Source organism: Centrocercus urophasianus, unplaced genomic scaffold, assembly GCF_019232065.1.
Source record: "Centrocercus urophasianus isolate 14NV4802_14NV808 unplaced genomic scaffold, USGS_Curo_1.0 seq_16, whole genome shotgun sequence".
NCBI lineage: Eukaryota > Metazoa > Chordata > Aves > Galliformes > Phasianidae > Centrocercus > Centrocercus urophasianus.
The window spans coordinates 10,057,199-10,082,945 of NW_024884711.1; the positions used below are offsets into that span (position 1 = coordinate 10,057,199).

The 25,747-nt window shown below is 37.0% G+C and overlaps 1 long non-coding RNA gene across 2 annotated transcripts in view; it reads left to right on the top strand.

The window, feature by feature from the left end:
• Nucleotides 1-25,747, top strand: part of LOC122159754 — a 128,368-nt gene that overhangs the window by 38,306 nt on the left and 64,315 nt on the right. For both annotated transcript variants that reach the window (XR_006168615.1, XR_006168614.1), the window contains exon 3: nucleotides 7,989-8,093. This is a non-coding gene — a long non-coding RNA (uncharacterized LOC122159754). The remainder of the gene's footprint in view (nucleotides 1-7,988; nucleotides 8,094-25,747) is intronic.

Sequence of the window (25,747 nt, forward strand, 5' to 3'; positions counted from 1 at the left end):
AGTCCTACAAGTTTAATTTTTGTACATTATTTTTTCTGTGGCATCTTAGTCATTAATTTATAAGCAGAGTAGTTCTGTTTTATTCTTAATCAATGTTTGTCCTCTGGTCAAACAAACAAAAATAACCAACAGTGGAAGGTTCTGTACCAATCTATGTGAGCAGAAAAAGATATTAAAGATTTCACTTTTGCTGTCCTGAGAGATATTTGAAGTCAAAATTGTCCATTCTGAGAGGTAGCAACTGCTTGGCAGAAACTAGAATCTTCTTTGTACTTACATTACGTAGGACTTTACCTCTTGTCTAATTTCACTGAAATTACTGGGATTACTCATCTGATAGCAGTCAGAAGATTCATTGATGGCAAACTCAGCCATGTGGAAGCTGTAATCATTTGACAAAGTAGTCATTTTACTACTTCACTTTGTCTTCACTGATAGAGAATTGCATCATGTATTGCATCATGACAGGTTCTCATGTTCAGGGAGGGCGTCTTACAAATAGCGTGTATTTGGCCACCAGAAAACATTTCAATTGCCTTGATGCACCTCCTATTATTACATTAATGAAAATTTACAAACTGATTGTTTCTTATCCTAAGCTGTCCAGAAATTAGCTTTAGGGAAATAATACAAACTTGTAGCATCATAAATAATAACATAGTGTTGGGAGTGAGTATAAAATTGAAGATCATTTTGTTTGCAACAGGGGAGATATAGGGAGAAAATATCTCACTTTCATAATTTCGGTGTATTTTTTTGTAGGATAACATCAAGACTTATAAACATAGAAAGCAGCAACTTACGAGATACATAGTTGAGTCTCAAATGTGAGATGTGTTACACAGGCATACCAAAACCAGTGCTCCCCATCTGAACTATTTCAGAGAGTCACGTGCTGGTTCTTTGGGTAAATCCAAAAAGCTGAGTTAAAAGGCAGGGATCCCCCTGAGATTTGCAGTCGTGAGACATCATGGGCTCTGCACGTTGTCTTTGAACTTGAAAATCTGGTACAGTAATGAATATAGCACTGTCTCTTAAAAAGGAACATCAAAAATGTAGGGGAGAGAAAGAGATTTGAGCAGTGAATCAGTGACTGCATTACATAGCAGTGAACATCATCAATTGTATAATATATACTGAATTTAAGCTTCTCCTTCTTTCAAAGCATCATTCACTCCTTCGTTGAACATCCTACACTATATTAACTCAGACTGGAGCAACATAATTCTGTGCACCCACCACTGTCTCCAGCATCCACACTGTATGACTGCAACCTGATCTACAAATACTAAGTGGCAATCTAGCAGGGGATATTCTAAAAGAGGTCCCTTGGTTATATTCCAGTTGAATATATTGCAGGCCTTTATGTACTGTATGACCCAAACTAAAAGGCAGCATGAACCTGAAGTCTTCTCCATACAGTTGACAAATTGAGATTTGAGTGCTTTGGCCAAACACGTGAGAGTCTCTGTATTGTCCAGTTTCCTGCCTGAGTTCATTTTGGTTTCTTGTAGCTCAGTATTGACACTCAAAAAAAGTTTTAGTCTGCCTGGAAATGGGAAAGCAGCATTGCAGGTGGATATCCACATGTGAGAGCTCACCAACCGCCGCTGAGTTGCCACCACTACTTATTTCGGAGATACATGACGGTCTACAGAATGCAAAAAGCTGTATATGTACCAAATAAAAACTGAATGTCCCACTTACAAGGCAACATTTTTGCTACTATTTCACTGTTTTCATTTACAATGTTGCACCTTACAAGTGTAGATTGATGAGATATGTAGTTTCCTGCCATACAGGTGCTAGACGTGGTTGACTCAGAAACATGCTGAAGATGCAAATGAATGATAGCATATCAGTATCCAGCTTGCTTTTAATCTCTAAAAAGGGTACATCTCATGTCTTTAGATTGCTAAGAATCAATAATCATATTGACCTGGTCTTTAAATTCTAAAATATACCACTGCTTTAAATGTAACTGAAACAACTGTTACAGTGGGTATTTTCTAGGAGGAATAAAAGCACTCCCATTTTGAAATGTCGAGATTTAAGAAGAATCAGTTTGGTTTGTCTCAGTTTGTCTTGCGTACTCTGAACTCCAGAGTTGCCTGAGGGCTGTGTCTTGCCTTCCCCAATGGGCATTCACTTCCAAGGTCCCTTTCTTCTGTGAGACGTCAGAGCAAGTCAGTCGGAAGTCATATTTTTTATATTTGTTTTAATCGGTTTTGGTTTCTGCATTATAATAAATTTAATCAGATTATGGGTACTTGATCCCTAGGGGCTCAACTCTAATTTGCTCCTACTGCCTGGTCTTTGGTTAACTAGATATAGACATGAACCATTCCTGGCAGCGTTCCCTACACATTAGTTTGAGAAGCCATCATTTTTGTAACCGTCACTCTTGCCTTCATTCAATCACACCTTTGAGATTTCCCAGTTATACAAGAGGTAGAAATTCCTCATATCAAATTCCACTTTCCTGTGTATGCCATCTTTATCCCATCATGTAGTGCACATCATTCTGAACTTGCTCATTACTCCTGTGGGTAGTGATGTGTGTGCTCATGCAGATGCCAGTGAAACCTTTATGCCTGTACTGTATCGTGCTCTCACTATAGAGCTCTTTGTCCATCACTTCTTTGAATTTTTTTAACACAAACTCACAACTGCCATCAAATAGATGAAGTAGGAGCTTTCGGATCTGTTTTTTTTTTTTTTTTTTTACATCTTTCTTTTAGCCTTTTTTTCAGAGTGAACAAGACTGTCATGGTTTCCCAGGGAATATGTATGTGCATTTGTCTCCCTCCCCTGAATCTGTTGACCCACTTCAACCAAGTCTTATGGAAAAGGCTCAAACTGTATAGTTCGCTTTGCCTGAAACAAGGCATCTGGGAGGTGTGAAAGACCATCAGTGATCTACAAGACAAAAACTGCAGTGTGAATTCAACTGAGATTGTATGCCAGAGGATTCATTCAGGGAAGATTATTTAGAAAGACTCAACATAGGCTAGCTTTAATTTCTGATAAAGTACAATACAAAGACAATTCAGGAGATATTATTTCTACTTTACGTGAAACTACCCATTATTTCTTCAGGTAAGTAACATACTTTACTATTCAGAATGAAGGTGTGTGGGTGATCAGTAAAGAGTATAATCCTCAGCTTTACTATAGACTTTGTAACATAGGAAGTAACATGAAGATGACATAAAAAGTGAAAGAATATTTCCTTAGCTTTTTTTATCCTTTCATGTTAAGAACACTGTACTAGAAAGAAGCACTTGACTGCTGGGTGTGATCCGTACTAACAGTGGAGATCACGCTGTGTAATCCTTTTAAGGAACTGGCCAAGCTCCACATATGGAATAACACTGTTTCCTGCCATGCGTTTTGCTCTGCACTGGACACACCTGATGCATACCAAGATCTAGCTGAGAAAGTGAGAAAATACTATTTGGTAAGACTTCTAAATGCTTGGTATCTGTTTACCAGTAATATCAATTTAGACCAAACATTTAAGATGGAGGTTTGTTCTGTGGCGCATTTCATACTTCATTTCAGGGCTGAAGTTCAGTCCCTTAGTAAACATGGAGCTGCATGAATAAAGGAGTTGCTTACAAGGCACAAAACAAATACTCAAAATATTTAGAACTCTGTATGTAAGGATAATGCAGAGATTAGAAAATAAAGAGAAAAATATATGGTTAAGGAGGAAGAAAAGAGTTAAATGTCACTTTACATGTAATATGATAAAATAATTATATCTTAATTCCTTGCTTTTTCTGGAATCTCGGTATTCAGAAAAAGAAGTCCAAATTTTAAAAACTGTTTCTTATTTTGATTTTGTGCTTTTGTTTATCACACAAGTTTAATTTTTTCATGATACATTTTAATGTTTCCTAAACCGAATGTAATAAGCAAGCATGAGATGCTTTGTTCATTAGTTTTCTTTCCCCAAATAAATGAAGAAAAAAAACATTCCTTTTTCTCTTAGCACGGCCTGATTCCATTGACTTAATTAGTGCTATTCCAGATTTATAGGTGTTAATGTGTTTATTTTCTGATAGTGTTTAGAATAGATGTTAACACAGCAGTCACCATTTTCCTCTGTATTTAATATGTCTGATTTTGTAGTCAGAAGTTAACTTTTCAATCTCTCTTTACTCACTGTGGAACCTTTCATAATGTTCTCTCTCTTTTCTCCTCAAGTGTCTTTCTTCGCAATTTATAAGTCCACCAAACTTTTTGAAGTTTATTTACATCTTCTATCTGTCATTTCTTCATTTCTCTTACTATTTTGCCAAATTTGTTCCTGATTTTCCAGGTTTCAATAAACAGATTTCCAGGCATACACAACTGAAAACTGTATACAGGGAATTCTATTCTGTTCAGCCTGTATTATCATCAAATCTCAGCTTGTTTGTTCCCCTGAATACATAAAGCGAATTCAGATTCTCACAGAAAATAATAATAACAGTAATAATCAAGTGATTCAAGAATCATCTACTATTCATAGGTAGAAGGATGAAATAGCCCACATGAGGAAATACAAAATGGAGTTAAACACTCGAATGTTGCCCAGGATCTTTCAGAAACCTGGGGTTTATTTGATGTACGAGAGAAGACAAAAGACTCATGTGTTTGTTTTTTCTTTATCTTACTGCATAGAATGCAAAAGGACTTTCAAAGCATTAAGATCTCTTCAGACTGCACAGCATGAGAGATGACTGTTGTAACTGCCTTGCCTCTTTGGTATTATTATAATATTCAGAACTCAAGAAGATGTGAAGTGGTTTTCTGAAAAGGTCTGCTGCATTAGATGTCCAGTTCATATTTGAGGCAGACTGAGTAAGCTGGAAGTTCTCCAGTTTGTCTGTGAATTTGTTCAGATCAAAACAATGGTCATAGAAAGGGAAAGTCACTGAGAGAGATTATTTAATTTGCTTAACTATTAAAATAATGTAAATAATGATATTGTTACACATAATTTCCATTCAGTGACCCCTCACATGCGTTTGGAAGATACCAGTATCTTACTAACCTCGAGAGACACTGTAGTGACTTTGGGCTGTTATCAAAGAATGTTTAAAAAGTTTGTGAATGCTAATTCAAGGCTCTACTTTAACTTTTATTGCCAATTTTAAGACACAAACTATTCATTAATGTAGTTAAAGTGGTCTTAGCTGTACAAGGTATTGACAGTCCAACACTCTTATGCCTATTCATTCACTGAGCACTCAATCCAAAGCCAAACAAGAATAAATAATAAACTCAAAGGAAAACCATGAGCATGTGAGGGACATTTTAATCATAAGGCCCAGTCTCATTACCCCTTGACATGTTTTGATTCCTAAACATGCAGGTAGACCTGTGGTACTATCATTTGCATGTTTCTCCAAACAACTGCGTTTGTCAAATACACCTTTTCTGCGACTCCATTACATGAGAAATTAATAAAAGCACATTGACTCTATTAGCAACGTGTTTCTCTTCCTTGAGCTTTCTCGAGAGTTATCGCGCATTATAGTTTGGTGACAGTGCTAGAGAAAAGTGAAGACAGAACTGACCTCTCATAGCATTTTTGTGACCATGGGGCTCACACAAGCAGCTTGGCATCTGCCGGCACATCTTTAGCGAGTTGGCAGCCCCAGCGCCCTTTGCAGGTTGCAATCAAACCTGCCTTCTACAGCAGCCTCTTTCTGGCTGATTAAGTTTAATGTAATTTTAATTAAAAACCACAGTGTCAAAGGGTTTAGCTGCTCGAGAAATGAGCACAGATTGTGGCACAGTGGCAGCAGTCACTTGGAAAATGGAAATGCATCCTGACAATATTGTGTAGGGGCCAGATAAACAAAGCTGCAGCTACTGTACCTTGCAAAAAGCTGGGAGAGACCATCATTGCAAGGAACCTTATTCAAAAATAAAGTATAGAGCAGTTCTGGTTCTTGTCTTTTAGCAATTTTAAAGCACATCTCAGCAACTCAGTAGAGTAATAACTGCCAAGAATTAAAGTCAACCTTTCTCTACATTTTTGTGTTTGTACAGTGAGATATATAAATCTAGGTTTCATTTTCAGTCCTTATTTATTTTGAACTGCAAAAGATTTGCTTCATGCAGTAGACTAATACAACTTTTCTCCTTAGGCTATAATGAAGAAAAGAATCCTGAAATGAGAAATTTTACCTATGCTGAAAGCAGGGAGTGGCTTTTTTTATCTGCTTCCAGCCTTTCTTGTCCCTTGAAGCAGATCACAAGGAGATTTTAATACTTTACATATTGCAGATATTGAGCAACATTTGGAGCATGACCAAAAAAATCACTCCACTGACAAAAGGTTGCATTGTATTTGCAATGTTCAATTTCAGCAAGTCCAAGCATACATAGAGATATTGTTAATAGTAGTTTCCCAAATAAGTATATTTTATTTTCTTAGCTGCCATATTTCTAAGCAAAGAAAATTGCTTGGAAGTTATTAAACACCCTTATCTTGGCAGAAAGTCTTAGTTTTGAAACCTGTCCTTTGAGTCATATATTTGTGAAATGAAGATTTGATCCAAAGTCCACTGAGATCAGTGGAAAATCCCCAGTGAGTTAGGCTTTGGATCAGGTCCTGAGAAGTATACAAGAAAATAGGTAGGTACTGCAGCAATATTATTCACAGGAATTCCTTTCAGCAAGAAGCCTTTTTATTATTTGTAAATGCTACCGATTCTCCGGGGCCAGAACCCCAGGAGAATTCCATCTAGTGACGTCAATTCTGTAGAGGAGAACTTCCTCCGTCCCCTTTTAGGTTTGTGGGACATTTTTGAACAGATGGAGCCTATATAGGTGGGATGGGTTCCATCTGAACAGAAGGGTCACAAATGCACCGACTGAGAGGATAGACAGAGCTATGGGGGAGAGTTTAAAGGAGTGGACAGGGGGATGGGAAGTCTGTACAGAATCCAGCAGAGAGGAAGAAGCAGCTAAAATAAGCAGATGGGTAGACAAGGGAAATATTATTAAGGACTGAAATATGTAACACACCTGCAGAAAAGAAAAGAAGGTTGAGAGAGAAAATCAGAATATAAAACTTCTGTTGCAATACAGTTAGGAGTCATAGAAGAGACTTGTTTAAGTAATGTGCAAAAGAGATCAAACAAATAAAGACCATTTTAAAAATAGTAATATTTTATTGTAATATTTTATGAGGACAGTGTAGTGTAGTTGATGCTGGTACTAGAATGTATTTATGGACATTGAAATTGCTTTGATACCTAGGGGGCAACATGATAGAAAGCTCAGTGAAGGCCTGAATTAGGCCTCATCTATTACAATTTACTGACAAGTGAAACACACAGGACATGAATATATGAAAGTATGATGCACCTTCTGCCCCCAAAGAGGACAATGGGAGCACTGAGGAGAAAAAAGATACAGAAAGAAACAGAAAGTACATCACATCACAGAATCTTAAATTCAGAACACTTTAGAACAAACAAGCCAGTGGGAGGACATAGAAAAACAACTGAGTATAATTAAATTTAATAGGAGATAATTTGCATAGTTTGATTGAAAAACAAAAACTGAACTTCATCAGTACAACTGAAGACATGTTTCACTTCCAATTACATTGGCCTTGGCTCTAGATGGAAAGGATTATTGAATATATTTCCATTGACCTATGTGTTTACATACTTGTTTAAAGAGGACTTTCTCTCACCTTTAGCCTAGCATCACTGTTATCTCAAATAAAATTTAAATAAATGTACCAGCTTTTATTTAGTAGTGGTTATGATGTGATGATAAGATTAACTTTTTAGTACAATTTCATCAAATAGATCAAATAGAGTCTCCCGTAAAGTAGCCATTAAATCTCAAGCTGTTTCGTATTAAGCAATGCTACTGTCCCCAACACCTACTACTGTCACTTTATAAATAATAGGAAATATTTTGTTTGTTTTTAAATACTTTTAGCAGAAAATATTTATAACTTGTCATTACAGATGATTCTGAATTATTGAAACTTCAATCAAGCCCTAATGTAATACTTGACCTTACAATGGATGAGAAGAAACCCAGATCAAAGCACTGCCAAGAATTCAAGAAAGGTAAGATATCTTCAATCATCTGTAACACATTGCTATGTGCCTAAGAACCTTTTCCATGTGGTTATTATCTCAAAAATTCTTAGGGCACCAGAAACACTCAGCTTTGCTTCTCAATTCTCTCTGTGCTTGTGAACAAAGTTCTAAGGATATTCCGTACGGAAACATGCAAGTGGTGCTTTTATGATCACCAAGGGAAGATGTTTCCCTGAAGCCTTTATATGTTTTCAGGAAAATTCTGAGCATCTGCCTGGAGCCTATTTGAATCATACATGCAGTTCACCTCTACAATAAAATCTGACTATGAATCTAAAGGAAAATGCCCAAAGGGTTACATGGCACAATATCAGGATACGTACGGCATTTCACTGGCATGCATATAATCTTGTTATTTAAGAATCTAGATTTAGATGCTTACATGCAATTGTTCAAATAACTAGTTATATGGAATGAAGCAGTGAGATAATTAATAACAACAATAGGTATTTTCAAATTCAGAAATGTCAAAATATTTGACCTTTAAATCATACCAACGAGGCATGATACTATTACCTCATAAAGAATGGTGGGATAAAAATAGATATTTAATATCCTTTTTCATCTTGTTATTATGGCTAAACAAACACAAGATGTAACTACTAACATAGGATCCAAAGAGGATTAGTTGTATAGCTTTCTCTCTTTCTACAACAATAACAAAAAGTTGGTAGAAGACTAAAAAAGTGCTTACTATATACCATTTTTACAGGCTTTCTAAATTAAATTAAAGCCACTCAACATAGCAAAAGAGCCCTCAGGCGTACTACTACATACTACTTATTTTTCAGTATTAAATATTCAGTGTTTTTCTTTTTAAAAGCACATTTTTTACAATTGTAATAAACTTCCATGCTAAATCATATTTGGGGTTGCATATAACCTTGTTTTTATCTAGGTTGTCAAAACTATGCTTTTCATATTCATCGCTCTTTGCAATAGAGTAGATTTGGAACAAATTTTCTAAGCAGTGTTTTCTTCCTTTATTGACTCAACATGTGAATTTTCTATTTACAAGTAGAAGAGTGAATAAATGGATATATTAGTCCAGGTACTTGCTTTAGTCTCATGAGCGTTCACAGTACTACTCAGCCATTAGATATCTATTTCTGTTTGTCTGATCTATATGTTACACATATTCTCAGCAGGCTGACAATCATTCCAGTTTTCATAGTGGAACCAAACACAGGTATATAGAAGTGTAAAAACCTTTAAATACTAATATTACGACAGTACAGTGACAAGATAATATGGATTCCTAAGTTTTTGAGACAAAATTGACCTTTGTGTGCACAGTGGCTAATTTCAGTGAGGACGTTATGGATCAGTTTGCCTTCTGATTTCCTCTAATTATCTCACAGATACTGTACCTGTGGGACTCTTAGGAGCAGTCAGTAGTATACTAATTACCATCTTTAAATCAAAACAAGCAAATGTCTTGGTTATAATTGCACATATGTTTATTACAGATTGTGTGCTCTTTTTACAGTTGGAACAAGCAAGGATTTCAGTAGTGCAGCTCTGCTGTCTTTTGCAAGGACGTGAGTCCTGAATTTTGAAGGTTTAATGCATATCTGAATAAATTAATAGTACTGCATAAAGAACCTGGTGAAACTGAAAAATTTCAGTTGCCAGATGCAAGAAGCAGAATGCTTCAATGAAAGCTCTTTCAATACTTGTATGGCTATTTTATTTTCAACTTTCAAGTTATTAAAAAATCCTGCCACTATTCTATTCAATCAGAAAATAAGTTTTCTCATTAATTATTTATTCGTTACTTCAACGGTGCATTTTTAAAACTTACATGATACTGAGTTGCAGCTTTCATGGAGCAGCAAAAGCCAAGGTACTGCAGGCCAGCAAAGCAGTGACTATTTCAGCCAAGGCCTATCCCACTGCTCCCACTGAAGCTCCAAAACGATGGTAAGGTCAAGAGCTGAGATCACCAAGCAAGTTCACAGAGACAAGGAAGGTCTGAGGACAAGCCAGTTAGTTAAAAGGCAGGACAAGTTCAGGTCCTGTGGTTGCCTAAGAGGTCTTAGGTCAGGTAGGGAAGTCCACAGACCAGGACCCACTGTCATAGGTCCCGTGGCTGTGGCTAAACCACTGTTCCATCGCAGATCAAACCTCAGATCATGAGTGCATGTGGAAACAACATCTGATGCAGATCAAGGCCATTAAGTCCTTCTAGAGTTCTAGAGTGCCCTCATACATAGATCTGTAGCTGTACAGAAGTAGCTATGAAGCTCTCAGTTTCATATGAGCTGAAATTTAGCTAGATATATAAAGCAGGTTCACTTAAAACCCCGTCAACTGTATCTTCCTCTTGCATTTCCTGCTTAGGCCTCTCTCCTATTTATCTTTGTCCATTTACCCTAAGCATTATTCCATCAGTGCAAAAGATAAAGGGAGACCAAAGTACGTGACTTTTCTCATTTGCTATTGATTTTACTTACAAGGTTGCAAATTTAGTGGGTAACAATGACTGTTGGAGACATAAGGCGTTGAAAAGAGCTACACTGGAGTTGTGTAGTGAGCTTTGGGGTCTTGATGCTTTTGGAGATTTTGGAATCTACAAAGAACAGAAAAGATCCAGAGAGCATCACAAAGTTTCAGTATGCAGTAAAAGAACAGATGTTCCTAATCAAACAGTAGCCTAAGTAGGAAGCAGTTTATGCTGCTGCAGTGGATTGAAAGAGAGTAAGGGCAAGAGAATTGCCTATAGATCATAACAAGAAATACAAAGGCAGAGCTGCTCTCTACAACACTGGCACGTGGATCCAATCCTCCATGGTATTTTAATAAACTAGATATTGTTAACCTGTGTTAACATTTACCTCACACTATTCTGGCAACTGGGTACAAAATATTGTTGATTTTCATATATAACTACTGGTTTTACTTGAAAGATACATTTTCAGTGCTGTTCAGTGGTAAACTTATCCTTTCTCAAGAAAGAAAAATACTCTGGCTTGTCGTCCTCAAAAGACTGTTGACGTTAGGCCTTCTATCCATTTGCAGCAAGGAGGGAGAAATTGCATCATCCCACTAGAAAATGAATATGGTTATTTAAATCTTTCTTCACTACTGGCTTTCTCTGAAATTATGATTAATTTGTTTTCATAATGCAAATTCATGAAGATAAGGAAAGACATGGACACTTTTATGAATACGTAAAGCCAAGCTCTCATTCACAAGTTCATATCTATCTTAATTTCCTTACCACAAAAGAAGTTGTATAGAGGATAAATCAGTACAATGATTTTATTTGGTGAATGTGTTTTTTGACCACTTCTCAGTTTGGAGTGAAATAACAACATTTGGAATCAGAATCCTCTGAAAGGGTGGAATTTTCTTATAGTAGCAAGCATTGAACAATATCATTGCTGTATAAAGTAAAGAACCTCTCCAAGCATCTTTTATCAGAATTTTGATCTGCAGTGTTGGCTCTCACGCTGTCCGGTTCAATTCATCTATATTCTGCCATGATCTTGATGTGCTCTGAAATTGCACCAAAGTATAGCTGGTCACAAATTTCACACTTACCACTTCAGACAAGTGAAAGGTCAAGGGCTTACAACAGTTGTGCAGCTCCTTATCAGTACCACAAAGCACAAATATCATGGAAGTGACTGCAGGTCAGATCAGCTGTAATCTATACTAACTATAGTGAGCCTATACAGATCTCTCTGAATTACATAGTGAAATACGTATGTTTGAACATTTAACAATTGTTTTGCTTCTTAAAGTTCCATTAGAACTGGCAAAATATAATGTTTTTATATATTTTCAGGAATATAACAGTTTTAAAATACTGTTGAGTATTTTAATCTTTTAAATTCTTCAAAAATCTTTTAAAAGTGGGATAGTTCATTTTCCAGTTTTGAAATGTTGTTTGAAATGCTCTTAAATTAACTGCCATGTTTTAAGAGTTATTTAAATATATGATGATCATCAAAAAGATCATGAAAAGCATCATCTTTGAGTATACTACACATTTTGTTTTCTAAAATTGAGACTCAAATTAAACATCTGATTTTCTTCCTCATATTGTTTACCCAACAGTACAGTTCAGCATGAGTTTATTCCTGATTAACAGAATTTGTTTTGTGAATATGAAAAACTTTTCTTTGAATATCATAGAATGAATGAAAGAATGGCTTAGATTGGAGGGACCGCAAAGCTCATCTAGTTGCAACCCCCCTGTCATGTGCAGGATTGCCACTCATTAACCAAGCTGCCCAGGATCACACCCAACCTGACTTTGAAGATTACCAGGGAAGGGGCATCTACTGCTCTCATATTCCTGTGATCGTCTTTGTGTGCCTCCTCTGGACGGCTTTGCATCTTTCCTGTTCTGAGGGCCCCAGACATGGACACTGTACTCCAGATAGGGCCTCACAAGGGCAAAGCAGATGAAACAGTCATCTTCCACACCTTGCTGGCCATCTTTCTTTGGTGTAGGCCAGGATGCAGTTGGCCTTCTGCTCTGCAAGAGCACACTGCTGGTTCATGTCCAGCTTTTTGTCCATCAGGACCTCCAAGTCCTTCTCAGCAGGGCTCCTCTCAAGGAGCTCTTCTCACACTGTGTGCTCAGATCTGAGATATTCTTGTTTACACTTCTAGCGGCTGATTAGAATTAGTTTGTTAGTCTAGTAGAGATTATTCCTTTCATGCAAGCAGTTTTGTAGCTCTTGTTATAGAATCACAGAATCATAGAATTGCTCAGGTTGGAAAAGACCTTCAAGATCATCAAGTCCAACCACAGCCTAGCCATACTACCCTAACTCTAACAACTCTCCGCTCAGTCACGTCCCTAAGCGTGTCCCCAGACTGTTTTTAAACACATTCAGGGATGTTAGCTCAACTACCTTCCTGGGGAGCCTGTTCCAGTGCTTAACAGCCCTTTCGATAAAGAAGTTTTCTGTTTTATCCAACCTAAACCTCCCTTGGCTCAGCTTGAGGACATTTCCCCTCTCCCTGTCAGCTGTCACTGAGAAGAGAACAACCCCACTCTCACTGCAATCACCTTTGAGGTATTTAAAGAGAGCAATAAGGTCTCCTCTCAGCCTCCTCTTCCCCAGACGAAACAGCCCCAGTTCCTTTACTTACTCCTTGTAGGGCATATTCTCCAAGCCCTTCACAAGACTTCTTTGCCCTTCTTTGTACCTGCTCCAGCATCTCAATGTCTTTTCTGCATTGAGGTGCCCAAAACTCAACACTGTACTCAAGGTTTATCGTATACTAGAAAATATGTGAAAGTTTCTTTGGAATAGATTTTAATCATACAGTACAGCAAGAAGCTAATTTTTACACACACCATGCAAAAAGCACTTCAGTTCTTTCTAAAATGAGAGCCCATCAATCCCTTGCATCCAAAGTAACTGTATTCAGATAGCAAAGACACCTTAAGTTTCTAATGCCCCATTCTGGGGGGAGGGGGGGGGAAGAGCTTTTGGGGTCAGTGAGAATTATTGAATTAGTAGGCACCACATCTAGCCTGTTCAGTGCATAATACTTCAGAAGTTTCTTCAAACAAAATACATTTTTTTTCTCTTGGAAAATAAAAATATTTTATCACTTCTTCAGGTGTGATGGTGGCACAAATTGCCTTTGGACTATTGCAGTACAAATCAATAATAATGAAACTTGTCCTATTACAACTTCAGATACATCTGATGGAACATGGAAGATCACTTACAATGTATTGAGCTGAAATAGCTGTTTGAACTCATATTAACAGAAAACAAGCAGAAGTCATCATGAAAAGTAAATCAAAATGAGCTAATTATCTGATATTGGTCTGTGGAATTCAAGAAGAACTGGACCTTTTGAATGTATCTGCCTATCTTTCACATCAAAATGTTGGGTACATGTAGGAAAACATTTCCTAAGAGAGAAAGCAAAGAATTGCCTCCGGTTCTTGCTTTACTGAGTGTAAGCTTAGCTGAAACTCAAACTCTGAAATAATACATCTGACAGAAATTAATAGTTTATTCTTTACAGTGTGTGCAGCATCTTAAAGCAAAACACCAACAAACAAATTGGCAGCTGGCATTTCAGATTGCAAAGTGTTAGCCATCTGGTCCCATAAAATAAAATATTTATTTGATTTTTCTTAAGTATCTAAGTTAGCAGACTACTAAGAGATTTCAAGACCTTTGTTTCAGGAACACTTTTTGCTTGGAATTCCATCAATAAATACTATACTCTGTATTTGTTTACTTTATATTTGTCTTTGTTAAGTCAGATAAGGAACTTCAGAATTGAAGTTGTCTTCAGAACCTCCCATATGTTTTCGAGTAACAGTTGCTGTAGCATAAGCCAAGTGGCTCACTCAGCTTTATATAACACTGCCTACATTACGTTTTATGTTACAAGGTTCCTTTCACTTGTTCCCTCTTCTACGACAAGTATGCTGATCCCATTAGTTAGAATACACAGAGGAATTTCATTTTCACAAAACTACATTACTAATGTTTTCTACTGTATTCCTAATGTCTTGTGACATTGAAGTCTTATTTGAAAAGTTTACCATTACTAATTTTGGCTTCAGCAACAACATAATTTGAAGATACTACCACTGTATCTACTCTTCTGTTTAACACTGAAATTGTTGAAAAGCAACTTCATACTGACAAGGTGATAACAGAAATGTGCCAATAACATTTAATATTGCTCTGTCTGGAACAAACTACTTGCTAGAAGTTGCTCAACACTTGGTGGTAAAACTAAAATCAATAATCCAAAATGCAATTTAAAATAGCAGCAATCTCTTCTTTGACACAATCCAACAGTACTCCACGTTTCTATTCATGTTGATTAGGAATTTTTTGTGCACAGAACATCAGTGTTACCATTGTTTTATAACATGAAGACTTTACCAGAAAGCAGCAGAAAGGGTTTCTTACCATTCCTTTTCACTTCTTGAGATTCTGTTGAAAGCTAAGTCTTAGATGCTCAGATTCATGCAAGTTATGCCCACAGGCATAGAAATGTTTTCTGAGATAGTGCTGTTCTCTTATGCTTATTGGCATGAAGTCATCCAGTCCGAGCCAGGATTTTTTCTACTACTGTGGATTTTCAATCAATAAAAATACCGCATGCATTTTGCATATGCAGAACACAGTACTTTAAGTTCCTCATGGGCAACAGACAAGTATATATTTGAACACCACTGGGAAAAAATCTAAGAGTAAATACCATCTTCAGTACACTTATGATTCAATTCCCTGTAACTGGCAATTGCGAATATCCAAAGAATGTAATTGCTTGCTTATCCCAAAGCACATCACTGGGCAGAAATAAATGAGTTGGTTTCATATGCTGATTTATTTTTTTTTAACCTTACACTAAACTTGGAATTCCATTAGATGAGTTACAGGTATGGAAAGAGTATGCATCAGGCTTAGCCTTCGGTGTTCAGCAATTCAGTGCTCATGACACCATGTATGTCTCCAGCTCCAGAGTAGAAGGGATGCAGGAAAGGAAAGACAAAAGGAAAGAGAGAAGGTAAGGTGGTGGGAAGGAGAAAAGAAAGAGAGAGAGGAAGGGGGAGATGAAGAGGAAGAGGGAGAAGAATAGGAAGAGAAAAGAGGAAGAGGAGAGGAGAGGAGAGGAGAGGAGAGGAGAGGAGAGGAGAGGAGAGGAGAGGAGGAGAGGAGAGGAGAGGAATAAGGAAAAAGGAGAAAGGAAAAAGGAGAAAGGAAAAAGGAAAAAGGAAAAAGGAAAAAGGAAAAAGGAAAAGCTAGTCCTACCCCCCAAAAAGCATTACAAAATCAAAAGGACTCCAAGAAAGGAATCAAATCTGCTAATATTAGTTTAAGTTCCACATTTCCACATTTGGGGGACTATCACTTACAACAACATGGTAGAGTATAACAAGGCACTGCAGGGTTGTGTGTTGAAAGACCTGCTCAATTCCTCTGTTTGAATGAGCAGTAAAATGCTACAGACTGGAAGGGTGGGATTAGAAATAGACACTACCAGACAGAAGCAGTTGTAAGTCTTGGACTGACTCTAAAGGTAGGATTCAACTGTCTAAATGCAAATACTTTCTGTTTGAGGTGCCCTACAGTATCAAAGACATCCACACATATGATCTTTGCCAACAGGCTTTAAACCAGGTGTATCAGGATATAGTGATGACAGCTCACATATAAGTAAGAGAAGAGCAGTTGGGGTGGTAAATATATGAAATAGGGTGATGATTGTAACAAAACCCTCAGGAAGGATAAGAGAGGTTAAAAGAAGGTTTGCCTCAAGTGCTTGTGCACAGATGCACACAGCCTGGGAAGCAAACAGGAAGATCTAGAGCACTGTGTGCAAGCACAGAACAAAGACACACAAGAATGAAATGTGGTGACATAGTTCACATGGCTGGAACTCTGTGCTGTTTGGATATGGGTTTTTAGGAAAAACAGGCAAAGCAGACAAAGAAGGGGGAGGTGCTGTCTATGGGAGGGAGTAGCCTGGATGTGTGGAGCTCTTTTAGGTGAGAGAAAACAGACTGACAGAGAGCTTACTGGTCATGATTGAAGGAGAGGCTGGTAAGGGTGACAGTATAGTGGGAATCTGCTATAGATCATGCAGTCAGTATTAGGAAATGGATAAAGTCTTCTTTAAACAACTGAAGGAAGTGACTAGATCACAAACCCTGATTCTTATAGATTGCCACACTAGAGTTGGCAGATTGTATTGAGAAGGTCCTGGGAATATTGATAGGCTGTATACTAAGCACGTCGGTAGCTTGAGCTTTGCATACTGATGTGTATCAACAGACCTACGGCCAGGAGATCAAAGACAACTATTACTCTCTTCTCTTTGCCACTTGACAGAATGCATCTGGAATCCTGCCTTTAGTCCCCCACTACACGAAAGATACTGGTAAATATGAGCAGGTCTAGCAGAGGGCAACAAAGGTGATCAAGAAACTGCAGTCTTGCATAGTATGGGTGTCTTCAGAGAGCAAGATTTTTTAGAGAAGAAATGAGGGGACCTAACAGCAGCTTTCTGACACCTAAGAGAAGGTTGTCAGGAAGGCAATTTCTTTACTAAGAAGTACTTTGGAAGAAGAAGGGCTGTAAATAGAAACACTGGAAATGAAAACCAAACAAGCAAACAAAAGAAGCATTCCATTATGAAGATACTTAAGCACTGGAACAGGGGCCCAAAGAAACTACAGAATCTACAGAATCTCCACCCTTGGAAGTTTCCAAGACTCAACTAGGTAAAGCCTGAGATAACTTTATCTGAATTCAGTGTTGACCCTTCTTTAAGTAGTGCTGGACTGAAGAACTCTGGAGATTCTTTCTCCATAATAATTAGGTCATTTTATTATACATGGGAAATACATGGTTCAGAAACTCTAGGAGACTCTAACTGTTCTGGAATGACGGATAGAAATCCCATGGAAAACTCAAGGGCACTTCAAGTGGCTTCAGGGACTTGTATTAAGGCAACTGAAAGCCTGCTTTTACTTTGTAAAGTACTGAAGTGACACATGATTATGATCTCTTTTCTCACCACAAGTGCAGTGTATACACAGGAGTATATTGCTGCCTCTTCTTTTTCCAACTCCAGTTGGCTGTTGTGTCATTTTAGAATTCATTTTGAGGGAGTTTATCATCACAGTCTTTTGATCAGATGGAAAGACATTTCTGGCAATTCCTGACAAGTAAAAATCTCTTTCCAATATGCCATCCAGTCTAAGGATCATGCTTCAAGGTTGAATCAGCACATTTTTAACATATTTCAAATTCATATTATAACAGACACCACTGAAGCTAAAATTAGAGACAGGAGTAAAATAGATTTAAAATGTCTAATAAAATAAGTAGTAATACAATGAAAATGGTCAGACAACCAAATCTTTATTCTGCTTTTATGACATGCCAATGGCCCTGTGTCATATGTCACTTCATTAAGTGTGACATATGACACGTAGCTTCTCTGCCACAGGTCTTGTGAAGGCTGAGATTTCATGTTCACATACCAGAATATACCAGTGAAATGGATTATTGCATCCAACTGATTTTTGCTATTTATAAAGGCACAAGAGAAATAAAATGCAGAGCATAGATTTTTCAACTATATTTTTTCAATTTAATACATCTCAGAGCAGACCAAAGGGTTGTTTTCTTTACCTATACGTTATATTGCAGTGTTGTCTGTTAAACTCAAACAAAGCAGAACAAAAGGATACATTTGCATATTCCTTTCCTTTCAAGTTTTGGAGTTTTAAATCCATGTTGCTTGTATTTATAGACTAATGATGCGCCATGTTGGAGGAAGCTTAGTATGTCACTTGGCATGATTTTTACTCAGCATATAATATTTTGAGAGCCATTTTTTTCAAGCATAGCGTAATAGGCTTTAACTTTGCTAAGCTTTTCTGCCAGGCCTCCAGTGCCCTGCTGTTCTATTATATTGAACTTGTAAGCAGGACGCTCTGCCAGGCTCACCCAGATTACTGCTGCAATAAGGGCCCTGCTGAGTGACTAGTGTCATGATAAGTGCTAGGGAGGGAGTTCACCATCTTGGCATACTGTTCTCATCTTATTAAATTCAGCTTTGTGGAAGCAGGGAGTCTGCCTCTCGGCCTCACTGGCTCTGGCTCAGTCCAACTGCTACTGTCAGACAATATGAAAATAGGAACCACCACAGCTAATGGCAGGTGCTGCACCGCAGCTGAGGGAAAAAAAAGAGCTTGCTCTCTCTTTCTCTCTCTCCTTTTCCCTTTGGATTTATAGGCACTGATTTGAAAACATATAGCTTTTTAATATTATTATAGCTCTCAGAGATACTTGCTGAGTCACTGTTCTTTTTGAACGTGTTTATTCTGTTCACGTTATCAAGCCTTTTTGTTCTTATCTATTTGTATTTGAGAATTGCAATGCAGTGAACAAGTCCTTGTCAGATCAGGTCTGCTACCACCCAGATTTGGAAAAGCAAGGTATTCTAAGGATCCAGTCCTAAAATCCCTATTCATGCAAAACTTCCTACTGAGTGTTTACTGAGGAAAATTCCCCAAATTCCAGACCTGAGGTTGTACTGAGGGTGAAACAAATTAGCCATTCAAGTCACCCCAAACTCAGTGGCACTTGCTTCCTGAATTCTTGTTTGCCATGTTAAAATCTAACCTGAAGATCTGGATGGAGGATTCAGGCAGGTGATTCTTTCCAAAGCCCCAAAATGACCAGCTGTCATGTCTGTGTGTAAGCTGTGCTGCTGAATGCAGCAGGAAAAGTGCAACATTCAAAGAGGAGAGAGAGAACAGACAGAGAACTATGTATTTGCAAGACATCCCTTGGAAAGGAAGAAAATAAGAATCACTCGTTTTATGGGATGAATTTGCACATATTTAAGGCATGGCTCTGTTCTGAATATTGGTTTCTAAAAGAGTATGTGCCCTTTATTTTTAAGCCATAGGCTTTTCTCAGCTAAGAATAAAAACCACTTCTCAAGGGCTTGAGAAAGGATAGATAAATTACTTCTGCACTTGCTGGTATCTCTGCACTTCCAGTGTCTTCCCTGACATCAGCAAATACATTATTTCTCACTGTTGAGTGATAAACTTTCAGATAATCCAACTACTGTCACTTCAGCATTTTGTAAACTGGACCTAAGCAGCAGAGGCAGTATAACCTTTCTGACAGAAATATTGTTGTGGCCCAGTCACTGTATAGCAAAACCAAGTTGGGATCAATAGAAAACCCAGATTTTCAAATGCACTTATGGCAGGAGTTGCTAGGTCTGGCAGGTTGCAGTTCAGCAGCACACTTGTTGGCCACGTCTGTCTTCATAAGTGTGACAGATTTGATTAAGCTCTTTGAGAGAGACTAATGTAAAAATTCAAAGAAAATCAGACCTCTCTGCCAATTTGCAGTATCACATTGACAATTCATTACAGGCTCATCAAAGGTAAGGAATAAAGGACTTAACATTTTAATCCCCCAAGAGAAAATGAATAAGGAAATTATATTTCAAAAAACTGATTTTTTTCTTGAAAACCAATAGTGGAGAACTGTTATTGAAGCTGACTATCATAAATATTGTGTCACAGATTTCTCAAAACCTAAGCAATTTGCATGCAAGGGAATTCTTGTGAAAATTCAAGAGCAGATGAAAGGATAAAACAAATCTATCTGGTCAAATTCATTAGTTGGGTGAATCCAATTTGTTTATACCCGTTCTTCATTTCTGTATAACATACATGAGCTTGCATTTGCAAAGGTTTTAAAATGTTCCTTCAAAGCCATAGTTTTTTATATTTGGTTGTTGGGTGTTTTTTTTTTGGTTGGTTGGTTTGTTACTTTGTTGGATTTTTTGGTTTTGTTTTGTTTTTGTTTTGTTTTGTTTTGTCCTTCTCATATGTGTGTGGCTTATTTGTTTTTCTTTTATTTTCCTTAAATCTCTTGTTATCCTGATTCACTGTGATGGTACTGGGGGGATGGGCAAGAGGAGGGTAGGTTAAGGTAGGTGGGTTTTTTTGTTCAGGTCACTGTGTAGTTTACAGAAAGAAAATATTGCTTAGAAAAACATGGTTGTTTTAGAAGAGGTTTTAACTTTAAGTTTTCTTTTTGTCTAATTATTTCTCTATAGACTTAGAAAAGTTTGCCTGCAGTTGAGAGCCTTGCAGCTGATTAGTGGGTTATGGTGGAATAATTGCAGGAAATTGTCTGAGTAGTAAAAAAAAACCTGACAAACTCAAGCAAAGTTCTTTATCATGTGAAATTGCTTATATTTTGTTTTGCTTTGAGATCTTTGCCGCTGAATCCAGGCTTGAAATCAATAGGAAGGGGGATAATTGTGTCTTGATTCAGACTGTATTTAAGAGGAGTACATGGAGTCTGCTCCAATCCAGAGATGACACTGATATCTACCTCTTGCCTGCAAATATGAAGCAAAAAATGTAATTGGTGGGTTTAATGAGAGTTCCGTCAGATTCTAAGGGATTAAAAGGCCTTTGGATGTGACTGCAAGAACCCTTTCTTTGCAAGGAGAAACATCAACTTAGGTTTCACTTGTTTCAGATTTTTAATCATTTTAACATGGAAGAAGAATGCCTCAAGGTATTTTGATTGGACAGCATTTTTTGACAGGATAGCAGAGCTGGAACTGGCGTTTCCTGTAGTAAATCTGGACCTTGAAATTTGATCCCACCTACAGTGATTTTGCAGCTGAAGGGTCTCATACATTTTAATTGTAAGAATCAGTTGGGCAAGTCATTCTGAGTGAAGGTGGGCCTATAAAAAGTATTCACACTTGTCTTTCATTCATCACAACAAATAACACTGAGTGAATTGCCTTCACACATCAGGCATCTTTTGTCCTGGTTGACCAGCGGCATCGTTTTGCAAAAGACATTCGTCAAGCACAACAGGCAAGCACTAATTGTACAAGCCCAGGTATGCTTGTGTTATGATAGGAAAAATAATCAGTGCATAAATAGACACAATTGACCAGCTATCTATTTTTTAATATAGTTAGGTGTGTTTGGTTTCTATATATTTATGTATGTATTTTTTTCATTCTATGAAAGCAGCATTTTTTAAATGGCAATTTGGAGATAAATACATCCTTTCAGTGTCTGTAGCAGGAAAGCTGAAGCATTATGCTAGCAAGCAAGAATGAGAGAAAAAAAAAAACAAACAACAAATGAATCTATTTTCACTGTCCAAGTTGAATCAAATGTGAAAAATAAACAAACAGCACAGATGGTGAAACAGTTTAAATTTTTAATACTCTTCCAGTGTTAACCATTTCCAATGTTTATAACTGCATCATAGCAACATACACTGAAATGTGTTATTTTATTATTTAAATAATAATTTTAGCAGACGAGCAATACATAATTTTCTACAAACTCATATTTAAAAATATTTTTTTGAACATAACCAGTTCACATTTTCCTGAATAAATATTAAACAATCTGTTCAAATGCTAAATCTTTGGCACAGTATTATTTCTGTCTACTGTGGATAACATATTTGAAATCTTACAGTTCCGCATGCTCATTTCTTTATTAATATACAGTGTCCAGAAATGTAAGCGTAGACAGGTAAAACTTGAATTCTCAGTAACTCCCTTCATTGCTTCTCAGTATTCTCACAAACAACACAAATTTTGGAGAGAATCCCAAATGGCAGGTGCTGACACTAAGTAGAGACAGGAACAGCCTTCTTGTTAACATATTAGCTTCTCCTCAGCTACCACTGCTCTGTTACAAAACTCATTGACAATGAAAGAATGAAAGCTAAACAAAGTATATGATAACTAATTCAGTACTACTGCAAATATTTCAAGCAGCTGCATAAACCTTTCTGCAGCTTAAATGCAAGCCCAGCAAAAAACCTTTGAAGCCTTCTCTATGCCACGTTGGATAACTTCCAAGCAAGTATATTTTCTTTCCAGAGCAAATTTAAAGCATTCTTTGCAAAAGGTGGTGTCCTGGAGAGATGAACTGGGAAAGCAGAAAGACAGATGGAGGAAAGCAAATGAATCAGGTACTCCTGCTTGCACAAGGAAGTGAATGAGGAGAACAAGTAAATGATATGACCTCAGCAGATCCATATTGCTGTGAAGAAGACCCATTAATAAATTTTACATTAGAGTACACTGTACATTAGCAGTTGATCTAAATAGTCTCATAGCAAGTCACTGGACTCCTAACTCATGAAAGGGAGAGAAACATAGAAAGAATATAGTAGTTCATGCAATGTTGCGAATAATTAGTGTAATGATATTATTATACCTTTTCAAATTATTTTTGCTTCTGTTAGGGAAATGTCAAAGATGGAGAAAGCAAACATTCTGGTCTCCCGATCAAGAGAAAAATACAGCTTTCACTGGTTTTGTTCTTGTGCTCAATATTTTCCCTCAGATCTTCTTTCAGATCTCTTACTGTCCTACTGCCCAGTTCTATGGATGGCTGTGGATGGCTTGGTGGATGTTGACAGAGTTACCAGAAATATAATGGGCCCAGTTCTGTGGAGCTGAAATTTTCTTGTCAGAAGCAAAGTAATGGTTGATTGAATCCACATTAAGTGAAAATAATATTTATAGAGAGAATAGCCAATCTATTCAAAGAGTGTTTAAGAGGAGGGGAAATTATTGGATACTTCTTACACATATATATATATTTAATGAAATATTTTAATGTGGATTATTTGTTATTTGCAGGATATTTTTGATCTATCATTTCATGTATGTATTCCTCTTCTTGTTCTTTCTTTCCCATTGGCAACAAGAAGAGATGGAAAATGGAAAAATGAAAACCACATGCTGGTTGAACTATATCCATATTGATGGCATATGTGAAGGGAAAGATAGGAAAAAGGATAAAGGGAGCAAGCTTTATCAGCTGTCTATAACTACATAAACTTTCTTTTCATTGTATCTTTCTTTTTTCTATCAATATCCAGAGCATGTCTCTTGTTCTCATCATAAGACTGAACAGCTAAAAAGCTGTCTTGCTTCAAATCACAGATAGGTGGTGAATATGGAGGGTATCTTCTTTATTTAGAGATCCTCATGAAGGATCATTCCATTGAAGTTAATGACTACTATCAACTGATTGGGCCTTTTTTTTTCCTTTTAACTTGAGGTTCAGATTTCCACATTACCTAGCTATATATTGATGTTCAGCTCATGCCAGTTGTGTAGCATACTGCTATTGTGAAGGTGCTATAGCCCTTAATATACTTTACCTTCCCTGTTTGGTTGCTGAAATTTCAATTTTCCTTGTTTTCCTTGGAAACTGTAACCTCGTGATGGATGCTGTTAGCTATGTTTTGCTGGATAAATACAAAACCATAATTTCGTTTTGTTTCTAGGCTATTCATCCAAGGAAGAGAGAATGCTTAGTATGTACCTCATTCATGTGTTTTAGCTAATGGGTGCCCCAGCTGAGATATCCTATAATGAACCTGATTTTTGGAAAATAGGTTTTGAAACTGGGCCTTTAGCAACAAGCACTATTTGCTGTCAGAAGATTGACAGCAAGTATACGCTGCCTTGTTTTCCTCCCTAATTTGTGCAGACCTCACTTTGGTCCATATCTGCTGAGTATCACAAAACTCTTCTATATTAAAAAAAGTAGTTTTAGTGGTACCTGTGATAGATTCACATCCTCTACATATCAGCCACAAGAGGGGGATGTGGAATACTCATGAATACTTGGTTTTAGTACACTGTTTCTGACAGTTGTCAGCGTTATTGGTAGCTTTTTCGACTTTTGACATCCAACTTCTTTTAGCACTAGGCTTATTTTCCTGTAGAATATGGCTTGCAACAGTCTATTTTCATCTAGAAGCAACCTTTAGAGGGGTTCAGATGGAAACATTCTGTCACCTAAATTTGACTCCTTCGTTACTCCTTGAAAGAGCAATGGCAGTTGTTTATGCTTTCACAGATGCAGCTATCTCAACACAGAAGAAGCAATTAATTGTACAACACGATTTTTTTGAATAAGTTAATATTTGTTTTCTAATCATGAGGAACCTGATTTAAAGCAACTGTACTGTGGTAGACTGCTTTGAGGGCAGAATGGTGCATACTGTAGAAAAATGTATATGAGGGCATATAGACATTTGCTTTTGGGGACTGCATAGATTAGTACATCACTGCATACTAACAAAGTGCTAATTGCTCCTTTTGACTACAGGCCCAGTTTACAGGGCTTTAGCACAAATGTGATCAGTGCACTGAATTACAAAACTAACACTGTGTTATTTCTCAGTACAGCTTGCAAATCCTGTTAGGGGAGTGTGCATTAGCCTTAACTGGATACAAGAAAAAAAGATGGCATAGACATACTCTCTTGCAATTTAGAAGGTACCAGCTTGATGCTAGGTACTCATGTTGTAAATGTTGCATTTACAACAACAGGTGTAAAAGCAAACAGAATACCTCCATTTATTTCATGCTGGAATTACGTTTTAATATTTTATGTACTAGCTACACAAGCAATAATTTGTCTCTACTTGGTATGTTAGCTAAAAAATACAGGTGTGAACTACTTTGAAGAGGTTATTTCTACTGATCTTAGAGAAATTTTAAAATAACATTGGTTTAGAAGATTTGCCAATTGCTTAATGACCATTTCATAATAGCTGAGAAGGTAAAATAAAACAATGTAGAATAGTCTCTCTTTTTATCTTGAAGTAATCAGAAAGGTAGATATTTCTGATTAAAAAAAAAAAAAAAAAAGATGAATGAAAAAAATCAAAAAAAAACCCGTATCTCATTTTTCTATCCCTTTTCTAAGAGCCTAGAATTGTTTTTTCACAGAGTTCTTTTCACATCTCAAACAGTTTAGAAAGAAGCATCCTGACTGTACAAGTGAAGAGGCAGTAAGAGACTCTACTAGTCTGAAAAGGCAAAAATCTACAGGTGCCATTGCTGCACAGTATTTCAGCCTTTTCTAAACCAGACTCTGATCACGTTCTCCTGCTAACATGGAAATTTGAAGGTCAAGTTTCCTTCATGTATTTGTTAGATTCCCTTCTTCTTTACATACATACTTCTTGTTTTAGGTCAGATGCTTTCTTTAGATAGGCAGGCTGGCACTAACTCTATTTTCTACCAAATTTTAGTTCTAGGACTACATATTTTTCATT